General features: G+C 45.8%; 1 pseudogene; it reads right to left on the bottom strand.

Annotated features, from left to right (window-relative positions):
* Positions 1-5,832: 5,832 nt before the first annotated feature.
* On the bottom strand, positions 5,833-6,309 carry LOC110293739 (peptidyl-prolyl cis-trans isomerase A pseudogene; annotated as a pseudogene).
* Positions 6,310-7,669: the final 1,360 nt, after the last annotated feature.

Genomic DNA, 7,669 nt, shown 5'->3' with positions numbered 1-7,669 from the left:
TACAATAAGACCTTTTACAGAGGATGGACAGGATGACAGTCAAGTCCCAACCAATCCATCGTCCTGTAACAAGTAGCCGAGTTACAGAGACACTGTGGAGAAGCACGCTGACAGCCCATCACCACCCACTCTGCATAAGTGTCCAGGGATCACAGATCACAACAAAGAAGGCACCGAGTCTCTACTAGCATCTAATACAACATGAAAGCATTTTGCTTGTTTTAAAATCATTTTCATTGCAGTTCCTATTTTTAATTTTTTTTATTTACTTTTTTTTTATTAATTTTATACATGTGAGTACACTGTAGCTATCTTCAGACACCCCAGAAGAGGGCATCAGATCCCATTACAGATGGTTGTGAGCCACCATGTTATTGCTGGGAATTGAACTCACGACCTTCAGAAAAGCAGCCAGTGCTCTTAACTGCTGAGCCATCTCTCCAGCTCCCTATTTTTTATTTTTAATTGAAAATGTTAAATATAATTATGTCACTTTTCACCCTCTTTTTCCTTCCTTTTGTACCACCACTCTCCCATGTACTATCCCCTGCCCCCCTCTCTTTTTTTTAAGACTTATTTATTTATTATATGTAAGTACACTGTAGCTGTCTTCAGACACACCAGAAGAGAGCATCTGGTCTCATTACAGATGGTTGTGAGCCACCATGTGGTTGCTGGGATTTGAACCCAGGACCTTCAGAAGAGCAGTCAGTGCTCTTAACCACTGAGCCATCTCTCCAGCCCTTGTTTTTGTTTTCCTTATGTACCACCTCTCTCCCATGTACCATCATCCCCTGCCCCCACTCTAAAGCATAGCCTCTTTCTTTTTTTTGTTTACACACACACACACACACACATATATATACACACAAATGTGCAGTGGAAACCGGGCATGGTGGTGCACGCCTTTAATCCCAGCACTTGGGAGGCAGAGGCAGGCGGATTTCTGAGTTTGAGGCCAGCCTGATCTACAAAGTGAGCTCCAGGACAGCCAAGGCTACACAGAGAAACCCTGTCTTGAAAAACCAAAATTAATTAATTAATTAAATGTGCAGTGGAAATTTCTGGTTTCTTTGGAGATTCAGTTGAGTCATGTGATGCCTCTCTAGAAGCTGTCTTCTGAGAGGATGCTTTGCTGAGGCAGACACTTGAGAGGACCCGTGACGTATGGAGAGAGTACAGGTAGAGCCCAGTGGACAATGGGCAAGTGAACCCTTGCATTGTTTTGCCTTACAACACTTTGTTAGTCTTCACTGATCTTTGCTTGTTGTGACTTTGTAGAGATAAAAAGCACCAAAGAACTTGCTGTGGTACTCCGGCTGCTCCTCGCCACTTCCTCAGACTCATGCCAATTAGACCAAGCCTCATGGTTTCTTTTGGATCAAATTGCTGCTACTGATTCGTGTTTGATGATTGCCAATTGGACTGGACGTCTGTCTGCTACTAATTTGTGTTTTGGACTGGACTACTGATATCCTGACAATGAAGATTCGTATCACCCCAAGAACTACTTCTAAACAGGGCCACATCCCTGTTATCCTAGTAACCATGTTCTGCTACCTCTGATTGGTGGGCTAGAAGGGAAGTTGAAGCACTGAAGAACCCTAATTAAAGTAGGTTTTGGGAGCTGGAGAGATCGCTCAGCATTTAAGAGCACTGACTGCTCTTCTGAAGGTCCTGAGTTCAAATCCCAGCAACCACATGGTGGCTCACAACCATCTGTAATGAGATCTGGCACCCTTTTCTGGTGTGTCTGTAGACAGTCACAGTGTACTTATGTATAATAATAAATCTTTGGGCTGGAGCAAACAGGGACTGAGCGGGCAGGGCCAACTGGAGTGAGGGAGGTTGACTGGAGTGAGCAGGGGCCAACTGGAGTGAGCAGAGGTCCTAAATTCAATTCCCAGGAACCACATGAAGGCTCACAACCATCTGTACAGCTACAATGTACTCATATACATAAAATAAAATTAATAAATCTTAAAAAAATAAATAAAGTAGGTTTTGAAAAACCAAAGCCTACATAAATGCCTAAATACACACTAGTAGACGTGATAGTTGGAAGAGGGAAATCCCATTGAGCCCCACCCATAGACAAAGAACTACTGGCAAGCAAAGAATGCTGATGCTGAGAGTGGAAGAAACATTCTCCCCAGAGATGAGCCCTTAACTGGGTTATCTAATACCAAATAGTGAGGCCTGGAACCACATACACAAGTAACACTGAACAGATTCGGCAGGTTGTATTCAGGGTTTCGTTTAAAATTATTCCTTTTTTAAAAAAAAAAGATTTATTTATTTTATGTATATGAGTACACTGTAGCTGTACAGATGGTTGTGAGCCTTCATGTGGTTGTTGGGAATTGAATTTTGGACCTCTACTTCCTCCAGTTGGCCCCACTCGCTCCAGTCCAAAATTTTATTTATTATTATAAATAAGTACACTGTAGCTGTCTTCAGACACACCAGAAGAGGGCATCAGATCTCATTACAGATGGTTGTGAGCCACCATGTGGTTGCTGGGATTTGAATTCAGGAGTCAAATTTGAAGAGCAGTCAGTGCTTTTAACTGCTAAGCCATCTCACCAGCCCGTTTAAAAATCATTCCTGAAAGAGCAACATCAGGTACAGCATCATGGATGGGAGAACTGGCCTGTGTACAGGTCTTTGTCCTTTACAGTCCTTCTCCCTGAGTCATCCAACGCTTTGACCCTGCGGTATCAGCATGGGGCCCATTCTGATAAGCTTTCATCTGCCTCCTTTGGGCTAGCCTTGTGCCCAACTTCTTAAGTTACACCTATGTCTTCCCCCTTAACCTACACCTGTGTTTGCCTCATCTTGACTAAGCAGAACTTAGCTAGCACTGTACTTTAGCCATGACCAGTATTTCCTGATAGATACAGTTGCTGAGAGGTCTTCTGGCTGAGCAAATAATCTTTATGTCCAAGAGACAGACATACTTGGTCTACTCAAGGGAGAGAGCTGCCCAGCCCTCAATCAAGCTCAATCTCTGTATTATTTTATATTCATGGCTACCAATAGATGCTCATTGACTCTGAACATCCATTGTTTGGGGGTGGGGGGTGGGGTGGTGGTAGGGTTTCTTTGTAGAGTTCTGGCTGTCCTGAAACTGACTCTGTAGACCAGGCCTGGCCTCCAACTCAAGAGAACCATCTGCCTCTGCCTCCTACGTGCTGGAATTAAAGGTGTGCACCACCACGTCTGGCCCAAATACTTTAAACATTTACAGAAGTCCAGTTCTCCTGCATGACCCTCACCTGGAGGTGCCATTAGCCTAATCCTGACCTCCTTTAGGTAAGGGAGGGGTGTGCAGTAGGGATCACCCATGGCTTTTGGTTTGGGATTCCCTCTTATGGCCTTGTTTCTTTTTTCTTTTTAAATTATGTGTCTGAGTATGGGGAGATGCCTACAGAGGCCAGTGGAGTTAAATCACCCTGGAGCTGGGGTTACAGGAACTTGGGAGCAGTTTGGTGTGGTTGCTGGGGATCTGACTCAGGTCCTCTGGAAAGACAATGCTTACTTTAACCGCTGAGCCAGCTCTCTAGCCGTGCCTCCCCCGCCCCAAATGGTGAACTGTTAGTCACACCTTATAAAGCCTTTAAAAGGCTCACCAGCACCAACCTTGGGTTTCCACTTGTCTTCTTTCGAAGGAGCCCAGCTTGTTGTAAATCTACCCACACTGGAATCCAAGAGTCACAAAGAGGCCCCTCTGCTTGGCTTCCTCGAATCTTTTCTGTCTTAGCACCTGACAGACCTGCACACATGCTGGTCTAAGTCAGTTATACCTGGCAAAGCCTCTCCTCTTCCCAGAGACCATGTCCTACCACAGGGGCTCAGCAACATCAAGCCCCCTATAAACGTTTGTAAACAATCAGGTCATATTTGGCCCCATAAAATGGGCATCAAATATGTCCTCTCACACGCCCACTTCTCTCTGTTGTCCTCCTGTCCCTGACATCCACGGGGGACGTCAGCTGGTGATAACCAAGAGTCTCTAATGGCCCACCTGAGCCGGTCCATCAGAGACTAACTCCACAGCTCAGGGTGTGCAGCCCACCTGAGCCGGTCCATCAGAGACTAACTCCACAGCTCAGGGTGTGCAGCCTTCATCTCAAGCAAGGATGTGTGATTGTATTACTTATTTTTTCTGAGTTCCCAGTGCTTAGACTCTTCCCATTCCATACACACACACACACACACACACACACACACACACACACACACACACACACTCCCCACAGCCTCACAAGCCAGCTGGTGAGAAGCTCTTTTTACTGCTGTGTTTAAAGTCTTTTCCCAGCTCAGCCAGCTCAGGTGCTGTGTATCCCAAGATTAGCGTGGGTTTCTGTGCTGGACCATTGTGAAGGCCTCCATCTGCGTATTGAATCTCAGATATTTTTTCTTCTTTATTAAAGGTCTGGCCTGAGATATTTCCATCTTTGCGTTTCTATTGTTGTGATAAAACACCACGACCGAAAGCAACTTGAGGCGGACAGGATTTATTTCACTTTATACTTCCAGGTCCGTCGCTGAGGGGAGTCCCGGCAGGAACCCAAGCAGGGCAAGGAACCTGGGGGCAGATGCTGATGCAGAGAAGTGGTGCTGACTGGTTTGCTCCTCATGGCTTGCTCAGCCTGCCTTCCTGTAGCATCCAGGACCACCAGCCCAGGGGTGATGCTGCCCCCAGTGAGCTGGGCCCACCCACATCCATCATCAAGAAAGAAAATGTACCACAGACTAATCTGATGGGGACATTTTCTCGATGGACGCTCCCTCCTCTAGCTTGCATCAAGCTGACAAAACACTGACCAGGACAGTATCTTTTATTCTGTCCGCTGGGGACTTTTTCTCCGGACTCTTGATCCTTCTTATGGACTCTAAGGTTTTGAATCCTGTGAAAAGCTCCTTAGCAGAAATTTAACTTGCACCCTCTTTTCTGAGTAGCCTGTTGGCTGTACGATCAGCCATCTTCCATCTGGCTGCTCTTCCACAAGCAAATCTCCACGGAGTAGTCGTCTCCACCTTACAACTCTTACTACACATAGCAGTGGCCGTGTAACCTCAAGCAACCTGTTGACACTCTTGTCCCTTGTGTGTCACTCTCCAGGCCTGAGGGAATTTTATCCCATAAAAATGTCAGGATCCCCACCTCCATCCCTGCATGTCTACAGATTGCTGTATCCTCAGACTATTCCACCTCAGTTCCATCCCCAGCTACCCCTAGCCAGGACCATGCAACTGCTCCTCAACTCATCTATGGTTCCATCAGTCCCTGCTTTGGGCACCGTTATGCTGTGCCACACTATGTCTGGAGAAACATGAACACACATCTACTCACCCTGCATAGGGAACCCTCTGACGGAACAAAGCACCGAGACACCAGAATCCAACCTGGTAAATCGGTGAACTTACTGGCATTACTTCTAGGAATATGGGTGAGGGGTTACTGACAGGATCAGAAGTGACTGAATGGCAGCTGCATCACAAAGTCCATCCCAGCACCCAGGGCTGTGTCAGAAAGCTGGACACCTGGGACTCGCTGGACAGCCTGCAGGTACAACAGTGCCTCCTTGATGAAGGATGTCTCTCTCTCTCTCTCTCTTTTTTTTTTTTCTTATTTAGTTTTTATTCGTAATCATAAACTTAACTTTGCAACTCAGCTAGACTTGAAGGGGAAAGAGGAAAATATGGAACCCAAAGAACTTGAGTGAGAGCAGAGATGACAGGACATTGCGAGCAGATGGGGTGGGGTGCTCTCCTGAGCTACAGAGGAATGGTTTGATGGGTAAAATGCCCGCAAGTCAAAAGAAATTAGAGTTGTCCACAGTTGGAAATGTGATCTTCTTGCTGGTCTTGCCATTCCTGGATGCAAAATGCTCCATGGCTTCCGCAATGTTCATGCCTTCTTTCACCTTTCCAAAGACCATCCAGCCATTCAGTCTTGGCAGTGCAGATAAAAAACTGGGGACCGTTTGCGTTTGGTCCAGCGTTTGCCATGGACAAGATACCAGGAGCTGTACGCTTCAGGGTGAAGTTCTCACCCTCGATTTCTCTCCTTTGACGGACCTGCCGCCAAGTGCCATTATGGCGTGTAAATGAATGGCACGTGAATCCTGGAATAATTCTGTGAAGGGAGGAACCCTTATAGCCAAATCCTTTCTCTCCAGGGCTCAGAGCACGAAAGTTTTCTGCTGTCTTTGGAACTTTGTCTGCTAACAGCTCGAAGGAGACGTGGCTCAAGGGTTCACTGTTGGCCGTGATGTCAGAGTACACGGTGGGGTTGACCATGGCTGCAGTGAGAAGGGAAAAGTGACAGCGGCGTCTGCCGGATGTCTCTTCTTGGCAGCTCAGCTTCCCTGAGAGAATCTCTCAGTAGTTCTTACTGTCTCTGTAAGTTTGAGAAGGGAGGAACCTCCTCAGTCTGGTCAGCTTCAGGGACTTCTTGAAGTTTGTAAGTTGTTTACTTCCTGAGTCTAAGAAGCTCCCCCGAGGAATGGAGGGGTTTTGCCTCCCTTTAGACAGCAGTTCTCAACCTTCCAAATGCTGCGACCCTTTAGTACAGTTCCTTATGGTTGGTGACACCCTTCCCCAACCATAAAATTATTTTTGTTGCTACTTCATAACTGTAGTTTTCCTACTGTTATGAAACATAACATAAATGTTTTTGGAGCTAGGGGGTTGCTAAAGGGGTTACGACTGACCCACAGGTTGAGAACCATAGGCCATCCTGCATCTTAAGACAGAATGCTTTATCTCACAGGAAATGACAAACACCAAATACCTTTCCAGTTAATTGTGGATATTCTTGATGTTCCTGGAAAGCTGGAGATGATAGCTTCCTGAAGATAAATAGCAATGAAGACTTTTCATGTTTTAGTATATTAATTGGTCTATTCTTGCACGGTGAGGATCATGAGCTCAAGGTCAGAATGGATAACATGCAAGAGTTTGTCTCCAGAAAGGTATCCATCAATCCGTCTTATACTTTAAACAGCTCATTTACACAGCATGATTTTGTAAGTGGTATTAAATCATTTGAAAAATATTGCTTGACCACCTTACATAGCTCTCTTTCTCTCCCCACCTCCCTTTCCCCTCCCCCTCTCCCTCTCTCCACAAAATTCTCATGTAGCCCAGGTTAAGCCAGAACTCACCATGAAGCTGAGGATACTTTGAGGTCCTAATCTCCCCACTTCTACCTCCCAAGTGTTGGGATCACAGGCACGTGCCATCATACTCATTTTCCCTTCTTTTTTGAGGCAGAGTCTCACAGTGTAGCCCAGGCTAGCCTAACTCAGGATGAAATAGAACTCATAGAAATCCTCCTGCCTCAGCCTCTCACATGATTAAATGTTGACACATCTCGTTATACAACATCAGAAACCCAGCAGACATGCACACTCAGAACACTACCGCCGGTCTCATCAGGCCTCGGAAGCTTTACATTCAAGGAAACAATTTTACCAATTCTAATTTTTATGTGGAAGGTCTAATTTCATCTTTGGCAACAAACACTAGTGCTTTATTTCTTGGACTAACATCCTCATTCGCTCATTTTAGAGAAAAGGTCTGACAAGTACTGCAGTCTGAGAATTACAGCTCATCATGTTGGGAAATCCAGCTCATGAGCTTCCAGCCATCCCAGGTC

This window comes from Mus caroli, unplaced genomic scaffold, assembly GCF_978045245.1.
Source record: "Mus caroli unplaced genomic scaffold, Mus_caroli_1 scaffold_6, whole genome shotgun sequence".
Taxonomy (NCBI): Eukaryota; Metazoa; Chordata; class Mammalia; order Rodentia; family Muridae; genus Mus; species Mus caroli.
This window is presented reverse-complemented; position numbering and strand designations above follow the sequence as displayed.